The 24,929-nt window shown below is 37.2% G+C and overlaps 1 protein-coding gene and 1 pseudogene across 7 annotated transcripts in view; one reads left to right on the top strand and one right to left on the bottom strand.

Moving 5' to 3' along the window:
• Slit2 (slit guidance ligand 2) overlaps positions 1-24,929 on the top strand; it is a 370,481-nt gene that overhangs the window by 107,553 nt on the left and 237,999 nt on the right. The gene's annotated exons all lie outside the window — the stretch shown is intronic.
• Positions 13,743-14,316, bottom strand: LOC105943853 (annotated as a pseudogene).

Raw genomic sequence — 24,929 nt, 5'->3', positions numbered from 1 at the left:
CCGTTTCCAAACATGCTTATTATTCACTTGTTTTCCTTATTAAATATATTCAGCTTAGCTGTTAAGTGGCCTTACAAATAAAAACTCTTGTAGAGTTTAAAAACTCTTAGTAGAACATCTGATCCAAATGGTTTTGCTTCAGTTGGCTACAGTGTTATTTTCTCCATTGAAGTACCAGTTACTTTAACAGCAAATTAGAAATTATGATATTTGTAATATATACTTTTTCACTATTAGCACAAATTTCTGATACTTATGAGAACATGGTATTGTGCAGATGTTAATTATATATCAATGCATGATACCTAAATGTCATTACTACCATTTAAAGAATGATCCTTTAAAAAACTGGCCAGCACATAGTTTAAATTGTTTTCCTTCCACTATAAATGCTGGGGAACTATTCATTAAGATAAGATATGAAAATATCTGAAAGTTATACTGTCATCAGAATTGGATACCCTAAGTGTGCAGTTAGGCTTTGGTCTCAATACCTTCTCAAATTCTGTCATAAATTGAAGTGTGTAATATTAATATTTCCAAAGTTACATCTTGTCTCAACCCTTTGGTGATAGATTACATAGATTAAGTTGGTCATTACACAGTAAGGTTTATCTATAAAATCATATCCATTCAAATTTATCTTGTTTTTTCCCCTAAGTTGTTATAAAACATATTACTCTGACTAATGTCTAGATGTTACTTGCTGCAATGATGAATGTGAAGATTATTCATAATGCTAATTTTTAGTTTTAAAAACCTGTAAAACCCATGGCTGACTTGCTGATTTCTATTTATTTATTATGTTTATTTCTGAAGTTTAAAATGTGAATCATTGTTTGAAGAAACCAGATATATTCTTTCAAATTCTCCTTTCTTCAATAACTCATAAGTCTTATGGCCTTTAGGATAGATCCCAGAATCTGCTCAATAAGACAAACATGTTCAGTTATGTTATACCTCATATGTCATAAAAAGGGAAGATACTATTAAGCAGAAAGAATACTACACATTTTAGTGTGTCTCTATTATATTCTTAGTGGAAAATAATTAGATATGGGCCACAAGTTATTATGAAAAATAGAAATTCCTTGTTCCCCTCAAGATCTGAACCGTTCAGATACCATGTGAATTCAGATTGGTAAAATAGGTGCAATATCAAAATAAGCTTTTAATATTGATTTGGATGTGAGTTTCAAGGAAAAGACCAGAGAGCGAGAAGCTTGATCATGTATCATTAAGAAGCTATCTTTCTCCAAGATGCCTTAGTCCCAGGCTTGTGATTAGGAGCATTGTTGAGTTATTCATGCTTAGGAAGATTAATTAAATTCAGATTTATCTTAGTATTTTTTTAAATGCCAGAGGATGTACTTTTCCATTTGACTACAAACTTCTTCATGTAGAACAGGCTGTATCCTGAAGGTGTATAAAGTAACCACCTTAAAAATAGGTAAGCTGTGCTGTAGGGATAGCTTAGCAGTTCACATGCTTGCCAGCAAAGCCAACGGACCCAAGTTCAATTCCCCACATGTTGCAGTCCAGTTCACATTGCTGGTAGAAATCACCCAACAAAGGGCAGCTTCTGGGAAAAAGATTTATTTTGGCTCACAGGCTCGAGGGGAAGCTCCACTATGACAGGGGAAAATGATGGCATGAGCAGAGGGTGGACATCACACCCTGGCCAACATAAGGTGGACCACAGCAACAGGAGAGTGTGCCAAACACTGGCATGGGAAAACTGGCTATAACACCCACAAACCCGCCCCCACCAATACACTCCCTCCAGGAGGCATTAATTCCCAAATATCCATCAACTGGGAACCTAGCATTCAGAACACCTAAGTTTATGGGGGACATCTGAATCAAACCACCACACCACATAAAGCCAGATGCACATACTGGTGCATGCTTCTAAGGCTTATTTGCAATGGCTAGAGGCTATGGTGTGCCCATTCTCTCCCTCTGTCTTTCACTTTAAATAAATAAATGAAATATTTTTAAAAGTACATAAGCTTCTTGTTTTTCATTGTATCAAAGATATCGAATACTTTCACTGTATAAGAAAATAACAACAGCTTGAAAACAAGGGCTTTGAAATGTTAGGCCAAAAAGTTTGAGTTGTAAACAGAAAGAAGTTGTAATAGATATTATAATATCAGGACCAGGAAAAATGGGTAGATGTTGAAGGTCACTGTGTCAACTTATAGCTAAGAATCTAAAACTCAGTGGAGACATAGTCTCATCATGATGATAAAAATTCATCATAATCTACTGTGATTGTGAAGGCAGAGGAAAGTGCATATCGGAGCAGATACTAAGGAAGTGACCTTTGAGTAGGATGGCAAGGCTGTGTTTATCAGGGAGTAAAATGAAGAAAGAAACTTCACATTGGTCAAAGTCCCAGATGAGTGGTAGAGAGATTCAAATTGCCCAGCATCTATGTTCTGGTGAAATGAGAGAAGTTTCTGGCTAGATCCTGGTGGCAGCATCACAGAAGAGCTTATAGCATGTTAATGTATTACTATGTCACCTTGTGTACGGATTCACCATATGCATATTAATTATAGATTAAAATTGTGTAGATTTATACATTGAAATATTGTGTATTTTCACAACCCAAGGAATATGGTCAAAGAAGGATTAGAGTCAGTGACATCATTGTTATTTTTAGTCTTAGACAAGAGAAAGGCAAGGCTCTGGCTTAAATCTAACAGGTCTAGAAAAGAATTATACATAAATTTTGAACAAATGTAATTTACTATGTGTTTTTAATGGTTATAAAACTAATGGCTGCTACGCATGATACTTGACTTTCTATTATTATTATTATTATTATTATTATTATTATTATTATTATTATCTCTGATGGACGCAAATGCTTTTTTGGAAACAGTAGGGAAAAGGAGGCTGACTAAGAAATTTCCTTTAAGTTAGCTATGGTCACGTGCCTTGTTTAACAGTCCTTGTGGAAAGAAGCTGGAAATGGGTCAATCATATTAGGAGTGAGGTAGCTGCATGTAGGCAGAGAAAGTGAACAAAATGGTTCTTCACTCAAATGGTGATGCATTTTAGAGAAAATATGAAGCGTGTTCATTGAACAGAGTGTCAGAGAAGCAGAATTCCCAAACTTGGGCAAATGAACCATAAAAGTTCCTTCCTCTGGGCTGGAGAGGTGGCTTAGCAGTTAAGGTGTTTTCCTGCAAAGCCCAAAGTCCCTGATCTGATTCTCCAGGACCCATGTAAGCCAGATGCACAAGGTGATACATGTGTCTGGAGTTTATCTGCAGCTGCTGGAGGCTGTGGTATACCTATTCTGTCTGTCAGTTCCCTTGCACTGCCTCTCAAATAAATAAATAAATAAATAATTAAATAAAAGACATTCTTGTTCAAGGCCCTTTGAGAGGACTGATCCATCCTGTTAGCTTTAGTCAGCACTGCCTCTCAAATAATTAATTAAATAAATAAAAGACATTCTTGTTCAAGGCCCTTTGAGAGGACTGATCCATCCTGTTAGCTTTAGTCACTGTCCATTGAAAAGTATGTAGGAATCTTGGAGACTATATTACTATCTGTCTTCCATTCTGTTAGCCTTCTTCCCATTTCAATATATTTCACACTATATACCCCTGTTTAGATTTTTGCCTTTTCGGTAGACCATTGAATAGAGGATCACTCATTCATTAGTGAGTAATTTAGAAATGTCTGAGAGTGACAATTAAGATAAATTTACATCTTGTCTTTGGAGTACTTTATCCCTACCAGTGGCAGAGAGGGTGGAGCTTCAAGTAGCCTAGTCTCAGGAATCCTATTGTCTTTCTATTCTCTACTCAGTGTGAATTTCTTACAATGAAAATACTTTACATGCTTTAGTGTGCTTAGCAAATGGGTTTCATTGTTATGTGAATTCTTTAGGACATAGACTGAAACTTACTTTATTGTGCTCTATACAGGGAGCACAGTGCCTCACAGTAACTGAAAACTACTGAAAATATTGTGTAAAGTTTAAAAATGACATGTGATTAAATTAAAATCAGGGTTTGGGGATGGAGAGATGGCTTAGCGGTTAAGGCACTTGCCTACAAAGCCAAAGGACCTTGCTTCGATTCCCCAGGTCCCACAAAACCCAGATGCACAAGGTGCATACATCTGGAGTTCTTTTGCAGTGCTGGAAGCCCTGATGAATCCATTCTCTCTCTCTCTCTCCTTCTCTCTAGGAAAAAACAAAACAAAACAAAACAAAACAAAAAAAAAAAAAAAAAAAGAAAAGAAAAACAAGGCTGGAATACCTAAATTAGATTTCTTAATATAATTACAAAGAACTATGCCTGCCACATTACAGAGAGGGTGATTTTCCCTCCTAGTTGATACAATTTAAAAGGTGTTTTCATCTTGTTACACATAAGAATTTACATAATACTCACTAACTGAGCCATGGTCTTTACTTCATCAAAGAAGAAATTGATGGGTTGTAATTAACCCATATTCTCAGTTTTTCTCAAGCAGATAGTTCAGTATTTACTAACTGCAGCTGATAAATAGATGGACAACAATGTATTTGATGTTAGATATTTATTTACCTTATGGGACAATCTAAATTTTACAGATTTTTAAAAAAATTTTATCCCCAATAAGGATAGCCAACATCAAAAAATCATATGAAAATAAATGCTGGCGAGGTTGTGGAGAAGCAGGAACACTCATTCACTGTTGGTGGGAATGTAGGATGGTACAACCACTTTGGAAAGCAATACAGAGACTCCTGAAAAAGCTGACTATAGAAATACCAAGAGACCCAGTAATACCCTTACTGGGCATCTACCCTAAAACCTTCAAACCGCAGGCCAGAGAGATTTGCTCAACCATGACTGTCGTGGCTCAATTCGTAATAGCTAAAAGCTGGAATCAACACAGATGTCCATCACTAGAAGAATGGATAACTAATATGTGGTATATCTACACAATGGAATTCTATACAGCAGTAAGAAAAAAACGACACAAAGAAATTTGAGGAAAAATGGTTGAACCTGGAACAGATCATTCTCAGTGAACTTACCCAATCACAGAAAAAAAGTCAACACATAGTCTCACTCATCTACAACATGTAACCTGAATCTACCCAAGATACCTTACATACCCAGCAAGCACCTCATGGACTAGACAGTAGGAGGGATGGGGAGGGAGGGGAGGGCATCAAAAGGGTGGGAAACACTAATCTGGACCCAAACGGCAATGGTACCATAAAATTCTGCTTCCTATAAGTCTTCCAAATGGCTGAACCTTCACTAGACCCTTACAGGAAACAACTGAACCACAAGATACTGGAGAGGGTAGGATCAAGACTAACCTAAATCTTCTACATCTTCCCTCCCTCCCTCCCTCTCCCCCCCACTCTTTCCTCTGTAACTCTTGTATATTAGTTATGTTTTTCCTCATTTTCTTAGTGGGCACTGACCTGTAACCCCCACTACCAGCATGGGGCTATCATCCACAATGAGCTTTTGATCAGAGAAACCTACACGGTTTCCTAAAACAATGACAGACTTTTGTCAGAGTACTTGATGACCCACAAAGGACCATGGTAAGACCCTATTCCTGAAAACTGCATATGCAGCTGACACGTAAAATCGAATGGCATGGCTGGAAGCCAGGAGAGAGTCAGTCCCCAGACAGTCAGCGTGTCTGGTACCAGAATGTGCTACATGGGCGACTGGGGGAAATGACCAATATCTGTCCAAGCAACTCATGGTCTAACCTAATTAGCAACAAATAACCTGGTGTGATGCCTACACAAGTGCAATAGTGGCACACAGCCATGGAGGGGATCCAACTGTTCTTGATTTGGCTAACTGATCCCCTCAGTGGTACAGGACCCATAGCTGGAGCTGGGAAACAAGTCAGAACCACATTCAAACACAAGCCCACTCTCCAATATCAAGCTACCATCAATCATGGGCTACAAGAAGGCCTACACCTATTAAACTCTCTATAAAAAAAAGTAAGGATTATCTCATTTGTCCTGGTGCTAACTTACTCTCTGTTGGAGAATATGCTTCTCTTTTTCAGATAGATGCAGATCCTAAGAAGAGAGCTGCCCCAACATACCTCAAAATGGCCCTGGCTGAAACTAAGGAAAACTGGAGAAACAAACAAGGGTGCTGTTTTCCTAATGAACCAGATACCAGCACAAGGGGGAAGGATGCCAACACAGAGAAAAATCAACTCCTACCCAATCAGAGAGCTAGAGCCTCAGAGGCCCCCAACACCTCAGCACTGAAGCAGACCAAAAATGAACCCAACATGGCTCAGGGAAATTTTGCGGAAGAGGGGGCGGAAAGAATGTCAGAGTCACATGTTGGGTCATGATATGCAAAGACATTTATCGTAGCAATAACTGTGGACTAACTCTACAATGCACGACCCATTTACATCAACAAGGAGGTTCCATTGCGAGGGGGTAGATCATGGATGAACCTAAACAATGGTACCAAACGGCCTGTATTTGCTGAAAAGAAAACTAATAAATTAAATTAAAAATAAAATCAAAGACCTAAAAAAAAAATTTGAGTAGACTTATTTTTTTGTGAATACTTGCATTTGAATAATAACAGATGCATTTGTTTTTGAGTCTTTCTTCACCTATGTAGATCTTAATAGCAATACAATTGAGGACAGTGACATATTTGATTATATCTGCTGTCTGTAGTGGTGGTTTTTCCTTAAAAGTTTTTTTTTTTTTTAAATTAGTTTTGTATTCACCAAATACAGGCAGTTTAGTATCATTATTAGGCTCATCCATGGCCTACCCCTTCCCCATTGGCTCCTCCTTGTTGATGTAAATGGGTCGTGCATTGTAGAGTTAGTCCACAGTTACTGCTACGATAAATGTCTTTGCATATCATGACCCAACATGTGACTCTGACATTCTTTCCGCCCCCTCTTCCGTAAAATTTCCCTGAGCCATGTTGGGTTCATTTTTGGTCTGCTTCAGTGCTGAGGTTTTGGGGGCCTCTGAGGCTCTGGCTCTCTGATTTGGTAGGAGTTGATTTTTCTCTGTGTTGGTTGCTTTCCCCTTTGTGCTGGTATCTGGTTCATCAGGAAAACTTCACCCTTGCTTGTTTTGCCAATTGTCCTTAGTTTCAGTCGGGCCCCTTTTGAGGTATGTTGGGGCAGCTCTCTCCTTAGGATCTGCATCTACCTGAAAAAGAGAAGCAGATTCCCCAACGGAGAGTAAGTTAGCACCTGGAAAATTGAGATAACACTTTTTTGATAGAGAGTTTAATAGGTGTAGGCCCTCTTATACCCCATGATTGATGGTAGCTTGATATTGGAGAGTGGGCTTATGTTTGCGTATGGTTCTGACTTGTTTCCCAGCTCCAGCTATGGATCTCATACCACTGAGGGGATCAGTTAGCCACATCAAGAACAGTCGGATCCCCCCCCATGGCTGTGTGCCACTATTGCACTTGTGTGGGCCTCACAACAGGTTATTTGCTGCTACCTAGGTTCTGCCATGAGTTGCTTGGGCAGATATTGGTCATTTCCCCCAGTCGCCCATGAAGCACCTTCTGGCACTAGATACACTGACTGTCTGGGGACTGACTCTCTCCTGCCTTCCAGCCATGCCATTCTATTTTAGGTGTCAGCTGTATATGGTGTCTTCAGCAATAGGGTCCTACCACTGTCCTTTGGTGGGTCATCAAGTATTCTGACAGAAATCTGTCATTCTTTTAGGAAACCTTTTATGTTTCTTTGATCAAAAAGCTAATTGTGGATGATAGCCCCACACTGGTATTGGGAGTTATAGGTCAGTGCTCACTAAGAAGATGAGGAAACAGATAACTAATATACAGGGGAGAGGGAGAGGGAGGGAGGGAAAATGTAGAAGATTTAGGTTAGATTTGATCCTAACCTCTCCAGTGTTTTGTGGTTCAGGTGTTTCCTGTGAGGGTCTGGTAGAGGTTCAGCCATTTGAGCTGACTTTTAGGAAGTAGAATTATATGGTACCATTGTCATTTGGGTCTAGATTAGTGTTTCCTATCTCTTCAATGCCCTCCCCTCCTTCTCCATCCATCCTAGTGTTTAGTCCATGAGGTGCTTGCTGGGTACTTAAGGTATCTTGAGTAGATTCAGGTTAGGTGCTGTAGATGAGTAAGACGATGTGGTGATTTTTTTTTTTTTTTTTTTTGTGATTAGGTACATTCACTGAGAATTATTTCTTAGATAATCTATCTTAAGTGAATTATTTTAAATTATTGCCAAAAAATCATGAGAAATTTTCTGGAGAAGAGCGTATCTTCTTTTTTTTTTAATACATGTTTCCCCTGTATTTGTATCTGTCCCTTTGCCTGTTTAATTCTGCTATACATATATTAATAAACACTGGAAATAATGACTTTTTTATAATTAAAATACTTTCCTAACACTTTCTGCCCTCAGTCCTCAGTCATCCTGACATAGGTGAGGTTGTCCAGGACAAGGGCCATAGTGATTTCACTTGTAAATAAAATGTTGGTTAGAAGTAGCTCTTCTTGCCTGATTTCACTTTTTAGACTGGGCCAGTCTATGGGTGATGACTGGGGAGGGGTAAGGTGAACACACGCAATAAGAATGTCGAGCAGAAGATCTCAAAGGCATGAGCAGGAGTCTGGTTAATAGGGCAATAGAGCTCTGGGTGCATCTACAGGATTTTGCAGATTTCAGAGTGCTGTTTGTTTTACATGAATCACAATTTCAAAATAGTTGTAACTTTCACAGTGTTCTGTTCTTATTTTTGCATTTTGCTTATGTAAATAATTACTTCTTTTAGTCCCCAGCAATTTGTAAACTCTAGTTTTTTTGTTTTTTTTTTTAATTATTCATGGCTATAGTGTAAGCAAACACACTCTGAAAATTTAATCCTGAAGATTTTCGTGTTTATTTTGAGGCAAGCCCAACAACCTGGCTTTATTTTATTTGTTTTTTATTTATTTATTTTTATGCCAGAGGCAGAGTTAATAATAGCATGGAAGGGCCTCCACCCACTGCAATAAAACTCTGGATACATGTACCCTTCCACATGTGAGACCTTGTGCACTTGTGTCCCGTTGTGCGTCTGGCTTATATGAAACCTGGAGAGTCAAACATGGGCTCTTAGGCTTTTCAGGCAAGTGCTTTAACCACTAAGCCATCTCTCCAGCCCCTCATGTATGACTTTTTATTTTTAATCAATTAATATATTTGAAATAAATACTGCTGCTATAGAGCTTAACAATTGACTGTCTTTTTTTTTTAATATGGCTTCATAGTTTCCTCTAGTAATTTATTTTCCAAGAGGAATGAAGATATACAAAAGCGATTTTTATGTTTATAAACTACTTTAGGACTGTCGAGGGGGTTAAGTCCACTTTCTAATACTGAAATAGCTCAGAGCCCATTGAACCATAATGATAAAAGCAAACAAATAGAAATGAATTTTGTGACTGTATTCTAACTCAGGGTCTTAATTAAAAACAAGTTTTTAAATGGATACTTTCCCATGAACCAAATGAAAAAGTTAATATAAAATGTCATTACATTAAAAATAATAGAAACAGATATTTGAAATTACTTTCATTTTCTTAATTTGAAATGTGCATAGTATTCATTACATGGAACAGAAAATTTAGAAATATGTATGACTGTGCCAGAGTGCCATGTTGGTAGCAAAGTAAAACAAAGTTAAATTCCTCAGTATAAAACAAAGAGATGATGCCTTTTTGTAATTCCTTCTGCAGACCTGAAGAATAAACTTGAAAGAACATACATTCTCATTGGATCAGTTTTCTTTCTGTCCTTAGATTTCACTTTTCTCCCTTGGAAATATGTAGGAGTTTGTCCACCTGTTTTCCATGGCACTTTCGGTTTTGGTTAATTTTCGCAGCACAGCAGTATGTTCCTAGTTGGAATTTTCTAGAAGTCTGAGGTAAATTTTTGCTAACAGTAATAATAACAATAAAAACTTCCCTTGATAAATGAAATTAATCTAAGGAAAAGATACTCTCCTACTCCCGTAAATAAGGAAGAAATTTAGAAATAGACTTCCTGTGCACACTTAACAGCTTGTGAATCAGGTTCATGAATAATGAATTCAGTTTATTTCCATGAAGATTTAAAGGAGAATATTTAAGTATAAAAGGTAATATGTGAAATCTACATAGCATATATTCTTCCATGACAAATTATAAAAGAACATATCATTATAGCACACTGGTTTTAATGAACTGGAAATACATTTATTTTCAAAAGGATTTCTGGGGATGGTTGAAAGGTAGAGGGATAAAAAAGAACACTTCTGCTTGAAAAATAGCAAAAGTATTTGGAAAAAATATTTACCTCAGTTTCTGTTTTAAGTGATCAAAAGCAAAAGTTATTCCTTTGTGTATGTGTCAAAAAAAATCAGATCAGAAGGGTCATCTACAATTGATTTTTCTACTTGAAAGGAGCAAGGAGAGGGAAGTTGGTCGTTGCTCTTCTCCATCAGGTATTATGCCTGTCAGCTTGCATACAGATGATTTATTCTGAAAAGCAGACTTTACATGAAGAGAAGTCATAGCATGGGGGCATGTGTGCCCCTTGGAGTGATTGCAAATGGAATAATGTATCCACAAAGCAAGCATCCTGTATCCTATAGGCATGCAAATATGCAGGTGGGGCACATTCATTTTTAGGGTTGGGCCATCAGTTCAGGATAGTGGGAGTGTTACCCACTAGTTCTACTGTCAGGAGAGTGGGAAAGTGGAACTGTCTGCCTTAATATTTTACCAAATAATCACTAATAATAATATAAAAAAATGAGTTGTTTAACATAAGATCCAGGAAGTAACCACCTCACAAATTTGTTATCTAGTTTCCATTAAAAAAAATATATACATATTTGAAACAGAGAAAGAGAGATGCTGATAGAGAGGTAGAGAGAATGGTCATGCCAGGACCTCTAGCCACAGCAAATGAACCCCAGATGTTTGCGCTATTTTATGCATCTGGCTTTACGTGGGTGCTGACGAATTGAACCTGGGTCCTTTGCCAGCAAGCACTCTAACCACTAAGTGATCTCTCCAGTTCTAGTTTCTACTTTTATTGAAGATGTTTGTACTTACTTTCATAACTGCTATTCTTTTTTTCTCTTCATTTTTTTATTGACAACTTCCATGATTGTAAACAATATCCCATGGTAATTCCCTCCATCCCCCATGGTCCCCTTTGCAAATCTACTCTCCATCATATCCCCTACCCCGTCAATCATTTTTTTTCTTTTATTGTGATGTCATGAACTTTTCCTTCTATTATGATGGTCCTGTGTAAGTAGTGTCAGACACTGTGAGGTCATAGATATCCAGGTTATTTTGTGTCTGTAGGAGCACATTGTAAGGAGTCCTACCCTTCCTTTGACTCTTACATTCTTTCTGCCACCTCTTCTGCAATGGACCCTGAGCCTTGGAAGATATTTCAGTGCTGAGCACTCATCTGTCACTTCTTCTCAGCACCATGGTGCCTTCTGAGTCATCCCAAGATCACTGCCATCTGAAAAGTGAAGCTTCTCTAATCAAAAGTGAGAGTAGCATTAATATACGGGTATGAACATTTAAAAAAGTACTTACTAGGCAGTTTGGTGAGCATAGTATATACATTTAGCTAGATAGTAGCAGATGTTACACACCTAGGACTCATGACCTTCCCTGTTGTAGGTGTTCAGTATCAGAGATGTATTCCCTCCCATGGAGCAGGCCTCCAGTCAAATTAGGGGGTGGTCGGTTCCCCCATAACAGATGTGCCACTATTGCACCTGTTGGCTCATTTGGTCTGGCTGGCCAAATGTAAGGTTTGCAGTGTTGACTGTTGAGTATCTTCACTGGTGATTGCTCTCGCTCGCTCTCTCTCTCTCTCAATAAACTACATGCACTGTAGCTTTTTCCAGATTTCTGTCAGCTGGTCTACATAGAGAATGTTTAAGCTCAACTCCAGCAGGTGTTCTCAGTGACCTAGCAGCACAAGTATGTGGAATCTTCATCAGTAAGGTCTTACCATCTATTACTGGTGGGAAACCAAGGGAATCGGCAATGGCCTATAAAGTTTTGGTGCCGTCAGTGACCTCCTTGGCCAATAACTCTCTGCAAGCCATCATGTTCCTGGCACTGAAGATTTTCTAGTAACAATATAATACTCCTGAGTGTTCCACTGTCCAGAAAAGTAGGTTTCCATATGATTTATTTATACCCTCTTAGATTTTGTTAGCCCTCCCTCTGCCTTTCATTTACTCAATCTTTTCCCCTGACCTCACCTATTATTGTAATTATATTGGAAGTTCTTCATGTAAGATGCTTTCCTGTTTTTGACATCTCTTTGAAGAAAACTTGAACTTCACTTTTTATCATTAGCATATGGAAATTAGCTAGTGCATGCACCTGTCTACTATGGGACTGAGGTGGTTTCAGCTGTCTAATAACTCATTAAAATCTGTGAATATGATAGCCCACTTACAATTTTGTTTTGTTTTGTTTTGTTTTTCAAGGTAAGGTCTCACTCTAGTTCAGGCTGACCTGGAATTCATTATGTAGTCTCAGGGTGGCCTTGACACATGGTGATCCTCCTCCCTCTGCCTTCAGAGTGCTGGGATTAAAGGAGTGTACCACCATGCCCAGCTACCACTTACTATTTTTAAAATAAACTTTCCAGAAGTGAAATTAGAGTCATGAGATCACAGAAGCAATGCTAAGTAGAATCCTCTGAAGTTCCTCCTGGTATATAGGGTAATGGAACAGAATTTCTAGATGTTCTTCTCACAATCACTAAATAATAACCTCATTGTTTCATTCATAGATGTGGAAACTTTAAATGTGCTATCCTTAATAAAAATATAACCCTTAGGGTGATATTTCAAATCCTTTGCATTCTAGTTCTAAACTCTTTCCAGTTTCAACTCTCAGTGTTTCTTGCCCCCAAGCCCACATTAAGGAGCCTGCTCATTATTCTGTGTGATCATTTTTTTAGTCGTCAACAACTGTTTCAGCATAAGCCTTACCCCCATCCCCTGCCCAGAAAAACCATTCATTAATTCTGTAAGCACTAAATATGGCATATCAGTTCTAATTTCTGCTCAAATATGTTCTATCATTTCTAACATCCTTGCTAAGGGTTTTAGAATCACTCATGTAATAGAACATACAATTTACTAAGTCTTAAACACACTGTTAGTACTTATATAAGAAAAAAAGTTCAAGTACATAGGCAGGTCAGAGGATACGTAACTTCTCAGAGATGCGTTTAGTAACCAAGCTCTTTCTGACTCTTGGCTTCACCATTTAAAAAATTTTTATTTTATTTTTTTAAATTTTGTTCTCATGTTAGTCACTTCAGGTTGATATATGCCTGCTGTACCTTTCCTGTCATTTTTGTTGTTCCATGCAGGGAAAGGGGAACTCTGGGTCAGCAAGGGTAAAAGGGTCTTACAGCCCAGGGACATTTTACCTACCTCCCACCCCTTCTTTGCTCTTTCAAGAAAAACGAGCTTTCAAAAGAAGCTCTCTCTAGTCATCCTTAGATCGCATCTCACTTTTGAATATTGTCATGGCTGCCCGGACATGGAAAATGGTTAGAGAGAAAGAAGTATGTATTGGGATTGGGGTGATGTCAAAACAGGGCCAGTCACACTCACCCCTCCAAGTAGAATACTCTTTCTCTCCTTTCACGTCTCTCATCTACATCTTTTTTTTTTTTTTTAACATGTAACAGAAAACATTTTATTGGCCATTTGGATGGTTTATTTGTCAGGAAGTGTGATCCCATCATACTTCTGCTGGAACCAGCGCATGGCCTCCTCCTTGCTGATTCTGTGTTTGGCACCAATGCAGCCTGTCCTGCACTTCTTGTCTGCTATGCTGAAACCTGGCCTACCCAGCACCACATAGAAGTCCAGGCCGTAGATACCAATGCTTGTGTCATACTTGATGCCCAGGCCAGTGTGTTCCTGGATCGGATCCCAAAACCAAAGTTTCCAGTATCTGAGAAGTTATTTTTTCTTAACTCGTACTCTCGCACCTTCAGACCTTTCTCCAGGATTTCTTCTGCCTTGGCCCCACGGACTGTGCAGTGGACAGCTATCTTTTCATTTCTCCTGATGCCGACGGACCTGATGGTGTATCTAACTTTGGAAAACACAGGGGTCTGGTCTGTGGGCTGCTCCAACACCTTGGCTGCCCGGGTCAGTCTCTCTCCAGTCTCCTCCACACATATATTGAGGCAGAGCTTGTGGATGCAAAGTTCCTGCATGGGGTTCTCCTTTTCACCTTGGTCCTGTGCCATGATGGAGAACAGGAAGAGTCTCATCTACCTCTTGAATGGAGGCTACCTACTTTCTCCAGTTCCCATTGAGCTTTTTTTCCTTTCCAAGATAATTTTAACCTTCATTATAAAAGGGAAAACAACTGTAGGTATAGGTAGCTATATCTTAATATTGAGGTCACAAAGTACTACTCAGGACCTTGAGTCAGTAAAACAGGATACACACTAATTTCACCATACCTCAATTTGTCCATGTACTGTGGAAGTCAAGAGATTATTTTATGTCAGGGCTACCTGAAAGCAGAGACTGAAATGATAAGATGAAAGTCCTGGTTGTAGCTTCTGAGTCCATTTTCATTCTAATTCTAACTCATATCCATGCCTTCCTGCCCCTCTCCATGAATCCCATTTTCTTCTATATCTTTCTCTCTAATTTTTACTCATTTTAGGTTTCTCTTTTTCTATCCATTCTGAAACTAGTTCACATTATATAAATGATAGACATTTACAATTCTGCCACTTAACTAAATTTATCAGTTATTTCTGGAAGTACTTTAATTCATCTTTGGTGGCCTCGTGTATTGTATTTGTTCAGTTGCTGTGGAGGAAAATAGAATAGTATGATGGGCCAGGTCTAGATCAAGTGACCACTTTGTAGCCTAGGACTAGATAAGGCACTATAACCAATGTTGTCACTAAAACCAGGTATGATATTACCAACAAATATGAAGGCAACCAGTGGGTGTTTAGAGCAGATGGTCTTTTTCCTGTTATTCACTTCATGTATGTATCATGACATTATCCACTAACAGAGGCCTGAAGAAGTCAATAGGTCTTCTTTGCAGAAAAATAGAGAGGTAATTGATGAGGAGCTAAACAGACCTGTAAGCAAGCATTTCAGTGTTTCAGGGGCTGTGTTTAAATGATGTAATAGCATGTTATATTTTGAGTGCGGACCGATTTCCAGAAGATAAGTCCCAAAAGTTTCAACTGTAACAAAATGTAATCCAAACATGACTCTAACAAGGTCATACCTGATAGAACATTGACTAGATGATGCAGAATTTGAGTGTAAAACATACTATTCCCATAAAGCCTCTTCTAGGTCCATATAACATTGTGTTCTACTCCACTGAATAAAAATAAGAAGCTTAAGAAAATGCATCCATATATTTAACCCAATTCACCTTAAAACCAAAGAAAAGGATCTTTGATGTATAACTTTTAGTATCTCAGGAAGCAGTCTAACTGTAAGGCAGTAACTCCAAATGAAGTACATTTAGATATGTACATATTATCTCAACATGTTGACTGATTAAGAAAAGTCCAGCAGTAACACATTTTAGGACATTTTTCTCCTGAATTTGTTCCATTTGCCTCAAAGAATTCATTAAGTAGTTCATTAGACACCTTTTAAATAGATTAATAGTTCATTAAAGACTTCTGAAGTGTGTGCTTTTCTCACTTCTATCTTGGGCATCAGTGATTTGAGATGAGAAGCAGATGGATTTTTGGGCTTCATTTTGTCTTTGTTAGGGCAGGATTTGGGTGTTTTCTCTCCAGAAAGTAGATTAATTCTATCAGGCAAACTCCCTGTTCCTCAACCCATTCAGCACATTCTTATACAGGTTACAGGGCTTATGGCTTGTTTCTGTGTGCCTTTCCTGGAAGTGAGGTTTCCTTTCCTTTTTTTCTCTCAAGATGGCTTGCAAAGGAAGACAGATAAGCTACTTTCTTTCTCTCTGTCCTTTTTTGCCCTTCTGGAGATACAGGTACTCATATACAGTAAAGGTTCTCACCAGACAGACTGTGTACATCAGCTTCAAATTCTTGCAGCTCATTTCTTGTAGCTGAGAAACTTTCAATGGGAACTTTTAGCCAAGATGAAATTGCTTCTATAATGCAACTTGGTACTGTTGAGTCTCTATTTTTTACAATAGTGTGATAAGTTAGAAAAAGACAGGGAATGAATGGAGGGGAATACTCAAAAGAATTCATTTTATAGACCGATTCAGATGAACTTCTCAATAGACCCCTGGAAAGAGAAATATATGAACACAACTTTGGGGCCCTTTTTAAAAAACGTAATTGAAAATAATTATCCATTTATGTGGTAAACCGCAACAGACTTTTTCTATTGGAGTGCTTAAAATAGATGCCACTGGACAAGTTAATGAGGGTGTTTTATAGCAAAAACTTGAATTCCAGTCAAGTAAAAATCAGATGCAACATAAAATTTGAATACCTACTTTGTAACTCAGATTTTTACAGTGATAGTTCTTTTTTTTTAACTAACTCCTAATTATGATTTTATTATAAGGGTGAAAGTTTTATAAAAATAAAGAATTCTTGTGATTAAAATTTGACAGGTGCTCTAAGAACAATGAACATGAGGAATTAAGGAAATTTAACTTTTGACATAATGTGCTCTAAGGAAGTATTTTATATCTAGACTCAAATTTTAGGATGCCTCTGTGAATTTGTCAATAACATGATCTATTTTCTCTTCTATAATGAGGCAGATAGCTATACATAACCCTCGGAAACACCATTTTCTTTTATTCATCAATAACTATGATTTCAAGAAAAAATACAGCAACTTTGCTAAATAAACCATTTTGACTACCTGTAGTATATGTTGGCCTCTTTCAGAGGTATCTAGTTATAGTTCACTAAGTCCTCAGTCAACTTAAAGTTCATTTTTTACATCAGGAATGTTTCTTCTCTGAGTGATTCTGCATTCCTTTCTGTATTCTTCCCAAGATGGCCCTGGGAGCAGAGCTACATTCCCTTTTTCTCATCCAGGGAAAGGGAGGTACTTAAGGTCTGTGTACTCTGTGTACTTTGTTTTCAGTGAGCTTTCCTGGGATGTGCTCTCCTGGTGTTTTGTGTTCTTGCACATCAAGGTCTGGCTGTGAAGGATAGTGTTTGGATATTTATTGGAAGGTGGAAAAGACTTTGCCTATGGATTTTGCAGCCTTCATGGTTTATATGCTATCAAATAAATGATGAAATACAAGCAAAAGCCAGCTGCTGTGAAAGGCTAAATCCAGCCATATACATTAATTTGCTCATAGCCTAAGGCTGTCCTTGTCTTACAGTAGTTGATCCAAGAAACTGTAGTTTGTGAATTCCAAAATCCTTATTCTCTGGTCCTGTATGGACAGTTCCCCGACCCAGTGTACAAGGCTCTTTCACTTCCTTTCATCCTGACGGGTTTCATCATTTCCAGGACATACAAGAACAACTGAATCTTCTGCACAGAAGCCAATATAGCTATGATTAGGAAGCTGTGTCCAGGGCTTCTGTCGGCTACCTTGCAGTTCTGACTGCCCTGTTTTTGCATCATAGTCAATGGAAAAAGGTGGAAAGAGAACCGACCACTTTCTGTCACTTAGCTTATCTGAATTTTCTACATTGTAAGGCTCAGATGGAGGATTTTGGTATCTTCTTAGAAGCTCCTGTGCCATTCATCCTAGTTATGCTCCTTGTTATGCTCCTTGTGAACCTGTTCTCTTCCTTCATGACAGGCACTTTACCTACCTGGAGGAAGTTCCATTACACAAATGCTGCTTGGAGTGTCTGTCTTCTAGAAATGGCACATCATAGGAGAACGTGGTAGAAATAAAAGTTTTCAGGTCCACCCCAGACTGAGTGTGAATGTCTTGGGAAGGAGTGCACATGCTAGGTATCAACAAGCTTTCAGGCGGTTGGGATGTCTGCCAGACTTGCAGGAACTCTTCTTTACATCCTATGTGGCACCCAAATTACAGAAGTAGCATTAGGCAGCTCTCACTTTTGATGTATGGAAAACAGCCTTCCAACTGTAAGAAAATCCTTTCTCTTTTCCACATAGGCTGGCTTCGATAATCAAACTTCTGTTCTGAAAATTAAATGTTTCAGTCAATCCTTTTTGTCCTTGCATTTCTGCTACACTAATTCTCGTCCTTCCAGAGGTTGTGATGTCAATGTCTTAGATAAATTGAGATACACAATTTAAGGGGGAAAAGACCTTGTATTTTATAATAAATGCTCTTGGATGCAGTCATGATGCAAATTTATCTGAATAGAAGAGCACTGTCTAAAGCAGTCGTCAGAGACTATGTGATACTCATCAGACCTGCTGTGGGCTTATATAGGGCATGTATGAAAGGTAGGTCACTTATAGCTTCTCTTTTTGCTCAAGGCATTTATGTTTCCCAGTTCTTGACACTGGTAAATGGTTAAGGGTTAGTGCCAATAAGTGTTAATTTTGAAGTTGGACTTCTGTTGGTTCAAATACCAATTTTATCATTTTTTAAACTTTATGATCTTAGAAAACCAGTCTTTCTAAGCATACTTTGTTTTACCCTACAAAACAGAGGAATTCCCAATTCCCTTGGGTAATTTGGCATTTTGGGAGAAAAATATGTCTAATAAAATATTTATTACCCAATGCTTTACCATTCTCAAAGCCCATTTAGTGAACAAGTCACTAGCTACCACTGCATACTTTGTCTCAGAAATGCCTAGCAAATATGGCAACATTCTTTCAACAACTTGACCCTGTAATGGACACTTTCAGTTACATGGGGGTGACATGGTTTCATATTTCTTTATGCTTTTTGTGAAGGCAGCCTTTTGAGCTGCATCGTATGATTATGTAAGATTATGAGTACTCACAAACATTTCATATAAGGTGAAACAGTTACTTGGAGTTTAGATCAAGTAGAGGTCTGTCTATATACTATACAACATACATAATCATACTTGAATACACACATCTCACACTCACCATCATTTTTCTACTGATATACAAGCACACATATCTGTATCCTTTCACACACTTGTACAAATTCACATTCACATGGAACTATCTGTTCTATGTCAAAACAGCAAAGCCTTTTTCTGCAGTACATTTCTGTAACTATACTTAGGAAGAAACACCTTTCTTTAACCTGTGGAGATACCACAGGGACAATTCTGGTCTTGCTCTCATTATCTTTATTATTATATTGTTTTAGCAATTTTGAGAATTATTCCATTAGATAGCACCACTCCTTCCAGTTCTCTGTGCAGCTATCCCTGTACGGGTTTTGCCAAACTGATTTTATACTCTCTCACTCAGTGCTATATTATTTATTTATTACCCCATCACTTGTCAGTCTCTGCTGATAACTATCAGCATTTCTGATCCAAATAAGTGGATTTAGCCCAAATATTATTCTTATAAGGACTTTTATATGTGTTTATTTACTTAAAATGAAGAACTAGAAAGCAGCAGTCAAGCCCATTTAAAGCATCTTGATGCATCTTGCCAAAGTAGGTCTAGAATTTATGAGGTATTATTTTGCTCAGGCCATTTTAGCAAGAAGATTCCATTTCCCATCACCATTCACACCACTGTTTATAAAGAGCCGTCTTGTTCTTTGGCCACTTTCAGAGACATGTTTTCTACCTCGGTGTGTGTACAACGTGGTAAGCCAAGGAGCTTTATAGTCTCAGTATGCTTAGTCTTTATAGTAGTTCTGTAGACAAGTTTTTTTTTTTTTGTTATCCCTATTCAAAAAGATAAAGAAACACTGAATTTTGAGAGGAAATTGCCAAATAGTAGATGTTAATAACTTCAAGCCTAGGTTTGTCTATGTCCAAAGCTTATGAACTGTGTAGCCATAATTGCTGGGCATCCTTTTATGATCACATGATATTTTATTATAACTTAAAATTGAAAAAGAAAATATAAATTATAGTTTGATATAACTTCTCACTGGGTGTGTAAATAAGTCATGATTTCATATCACCTATTAGCAATTCTCTAGCTTTCAAAAAACTTTTTTTTTTTCAACTTGTCTGTTGTCTTTGCATGAATGCTCATACATTCCGAAATTAATTCTGGGAAAATCATTATTTTCCAATTTTATGTCCCTTTCTGATGTATGTGAACTTTTCTCCCAGTTTTTTAAATGACTTCTACATATACCATGTAAACAAACCAAACATAAGGAAATGTTTAAATCTGTTTGAGCTTCAAGAGTCTTCTTGGCAATATTGAATGCAAGTTTGTTGATGTTGAATAGTACTTATCACTAGAATTTGGAAAGACTTGCTAGAGTATGTTGTCTTTTATTATGAAGTACCATCTTGTTATAAATGTGTTTACAACAAGATGAAGATCTTATTTCACAAATCTCATGAAATGAGAAATTAACTTTAAAATAACTACCAACTTTGGGCATGTTATAGGAGTATATTTACATATACAAGCATATCATTTTCCAATTGCTTACATAGTTCTTTGTAAATAGTAAGTATTAGTTCCTAAATGCCATTAAATTGATAGGTGAAATGGAATTTCTGATCTCATCTCCCCTTTCATCTCCTCATCTGTTTTGACCTCTAATTTTCTCCATGACATTTTAATGCTGTTAGGAAATGTATAACCAAAATTAGTTCTGTACTCTCCTAAAACATAGAAGCAAATGTTCCTTGTTAGAAGAAAAGCAGCAGATTATTCTGCTTGTTGCCAAAGTCAAGGAAACCTCTGCATTTAACTGTGGTATTGACTATTAATAGATCCTTTCTCCCTCTTCAATTTGTAATTATCTGTAACATGAATCCTAGTTTTGAAATGCTTAATTATTTAATGTATAAATTGGTATATAAAATAATCAATTTTCTTTGAAGAAAATTTGTAAGGAAGTGAAAATACTTTTACTTTCATGTAAATTTAACTAACTTTAATTATGTCCATTACTTAAGGTCCAAATGTCACCTGTGTCCATTACTTAAGGTCTAAATATTGCCTCTGCTAAATTATTTCTAATATTTTTTTCCTAATAGTCACACACATACACAACAATGTATAATTTAATTTGCATGTGTGTCTGAGTGTACATTCAGTTAAGTTTTCTCCTTCTTAACACTTTATTTGCTCCTTTGCATCCTTATTTCTTTCCTGTTTCTTCTGTACAACATCAGTTGATATTTGAACACAGTTCTACAAATACATTGAAGAAACCATTGTATGAAATCTTAACTGTGATGGTATGCCCCTGAAGTTTTGTTCATTCAGTACACTGATAACTTTTTGCCTCCTTTTAAAAAAAATCCTGTCACTAATCTATAGATTATATATTATAATATTATAATAATATAATATTATTATATAATATAATATTATATTATATATTATTATATTATACATTAAAATCTATATTGAAAGATGTTAGCACCTTAGACCTCACTATGTTTTTGTTTAATTTTATGGTTTTACCTTATTTGGTGGACCTTTTTGTCTTTATTTTTGTAGCATTGAATTTTTGCTAAGAAAGAAAAGAGCAATGAAACAAGTCATTGCTTAATCATCAAGTGGTGAGTGTGTATATATAAATGGATATTAAATATTTCATGTACAGTTAGTATGATTTAAAAAGTTAATTTTGTGAGGGCTGGAGAGATGGCTTAGCGGTTAAGCGCTTGCCTGTGAAGCCTAAGGACCCCAGTTCAAGGCTCGGTTCCCCAGGACCCACGTTAGCCAGATGCACAAGGGGGCGCATGCGTCTGGAGTTGTTTGCAGTGGCTGGAAGCCCTGGCGCGCCCATTCTCAATCTCTCTCTCTGTCTCTTTCTCTCTCTCTATCACTCTCAAATAAATTAATAAAAGCTGAACAAAAAAATAAAAAATGTTAATTTTGTGAGATAAATCATCTTTATGCTGATTTTCAAGTATTTTACATTCTGATTTGTAGTGTATTAATAGTAGAATACACATCTTCCCATGGCAGCATTTTTTGGATGAAAGCCAGCATCATTGTGTTCTTGGAAAGAGATGTGCTTTTAACCCTATTTCCATTTCTATTGCCCCTCCATAATTCTGCTAGAAGATGTAGAGAGGAGGACTAAACACAGTAGAAGGGACATTAGTGCACATGCTCGCTTGGAATTGTCAGTTTCCTTTTTCCTGGTTTACAGTGACAGACTTGAAATATTGCACTTGCAAAATATTGTAATATAACAATTTAGTGGATTTGGAATAAAGAATAGTTTATGTAAGTTTATTTGGAATTTGGATGTATCATTCAGTATTTCAAAAGTAGAAATTTACTTTCAATTCTAAAATGATACCCAAACCATTTGCCTTTAGAAAAAAAAAAAATCAATCACCTATTTGTGTGATAGATTTCAGTCAGAATTCACTATTCCTTTCGAAGCACTTTCATAGTGCCCTGGTTTGGATCATGACTGTACCTCTAAAATGGCTGAAGACATCTTACTAGTCTTATTTTGAGTTATTGGACCCTTTAGGAAGCCAAGCCTACTGTAAGATTATATCTCTGAAATATTGAGACCATTCCATCTGCTCTCCCATTCTCTTCTTAATCTCTTCCTACCTCCTGCCAGCCACCATGAAGTAAAAGGATATGCCTTGATATGTGTTCCTACCAGAAAGTACTGAGCTACTGCAGGTCCATACTATTAGGGCTAAGTAATAGTGGATTCAAACAACTCATATCATGAGCCTATCATAGACCTTTCCTCCACATAAATTGGTATTTTTAGATATTTTATCACCATGACAGAAAGCTTTCTTACATAGAGACCTTATCTATTTATCTGTCTGTGTTCCTCACTTGACTTTAAGCAACACAAAGAGAGGTAGTTCTCAATACTATATCATATTTGTTTAATTTCTCAGATATGCACAAAACAGGCATTAAGTGAATGGATGTGAAAAAATGATGAGATAGAACAGATTAATGCCTTTATAAACCTTGAATAAAGTACCAAGTTTTTGCTTTAGAAAATGAGTTCTTGAATATCTAAAATCCTTCACAAATAGGAAAATGATCAAAATTACTTTAATTGTCAGTACATGAACACTTTATGTTCTCTCAGGTATAAATTAATGAAGTCTACTGGAAATTAACATGTTTATTAATTAGATTAAAATAACTACAAACCAGTGAATATACCTGCCTAAAGTCATGGAAGTTATTGTTTTTTTGTTTATTTGTTTGTTTGTTTTTGTTTTTGTTTTTCAAGGTAGGGTCTCACTCTGTCTCAGGCTGACCTGAAATTAACTATGTAGTCTCAGGGTGGCCTTAAACTCATGGAGATCCTCCTACCTCTGCCTCCTGAGTGCTGGGACTAAAGGCATGAAGCTTTTATTACTTGGAATGGTAAGCAAGACAGGCATACGGTAAACATATAATCCTAAGCCTCATTCTCCTGTGGGAGCTAGAGTTGTACATTTCTCAAACTCCACTTAGATTCAGCCTTTCAATTTGGTGCTGACTTGATCTCATAATAAACTCTTTGTTTATCCTATCTGGGCTTATAACTTTTCTGATAGAAGAATGTTCTAGGAGGGAGAACACACCTGTAGATTAATAAGTTCCTTACTGCAGATGGTTTTAGGTAAAGGTAGGTGGGCCATTGTTCCAGATTTTTGTAGAGATTGGCCCCCAGTCAATAGGTTGACAGCACTGGAACAAAATAGTGTTTTATGGGCTGGAGAGATGGCTTAGCGGTTAAACGCTTGCCTGTGAAACCTAAGGACCCCGGTTCGAGGCTCGATTCTCCAGGACCCACGTTAGCCAGATGCACAATTGGGCGCACGCATCTGGAGTTCGCTTACAGCGGCTGGAGGCCCTGGCGCGCCCATTCTCTCTCTCTCTCTCTCTCTCTCTCTCTCTCTCTCTCTCTCTCTGCCTCTTTCTCTCTGTCTGTCACTCTCAAATAAATAAATAAATAAATAAAAATAAAAATATAAAAAAAAACAAAATAGTGTTTTAACAATGAAATCAGTGTGTGATTCTTGTTTAAGTGAGTGAGGCAGTCTTGTACTCTCAGAGGCTGTATCTTGGATGCATTCCCTACATACTTGCAGGCTTGTTTGCTAGTAGTATAATACCTTATACCTCCATGATGCCACCATTTTACCACATAGTTTGTAAATATTTGTATTTTGTATAAGGAAGATTATTACTTGTATCTAAAAATATCAGAATGTGATAATATTATATAAAATTTTCCTTTTTCCCTAACTTTTGGACATTTTTTCTCTATTCTCCTATATATTAACAAATAACACACACACACATACACACACACAAAACACACACACACACACACACACACACACACACACACACACACACCAGCAGTAAACAGCTATTAAATCAAATTATAGTTTTAACCAATAATTTTATATTTAACCTGTAGCCCTCAGATTTGGTGATTATTCCTTGGTTTGTTTGTTTACTAAATGATGGCTCTGAGTAATTTTAAGTTTCACATATGAGATAAAATAATATATTCATTTTAGGAGGTATAAAATCTTGGCACATTAGTGGAGTGTGGTATTCCTTGATGTTGAATCTACGCCTGCAGTTGATATATAGTGATGTTTTATTGAGAAATGACAGTTTAGCCTTATCAGGGATAGGAGAAGGGGAGGGGTGAATAGACACATGAAAGCAGGTTCTAGAGGAAATGTATTCATTCTATAGAATACTAACATGATGGATCCATGTCATTGTACCTTTGTCTAAACCCCCAGACTGTACAGCATCAGGAGTGAAGTCTAGTTTACCAAATGCACATGAGACTTAAAAGTATTAGCGAAAATCTTAAAACATCTATAAGTCACTGAAG

Source organism: Jaculus jaculus, chromosome 11, assembly GCF_020740685.1.
Source record: "Jaculus jaculus isolate mJacJac1 chromosome 11, mJacJac1.mat.Y.cur, whole genome shotgun sequence".
Lineage (NCBI taxonomy): Eukaryota > Metazoa > Chordata > Mammalia > Rodentia > Dipodidae > Jaculus > Jaculus jaculus.
This window is presented reverse-complemented; position numbering and strand designations above follow the sequence as displayed.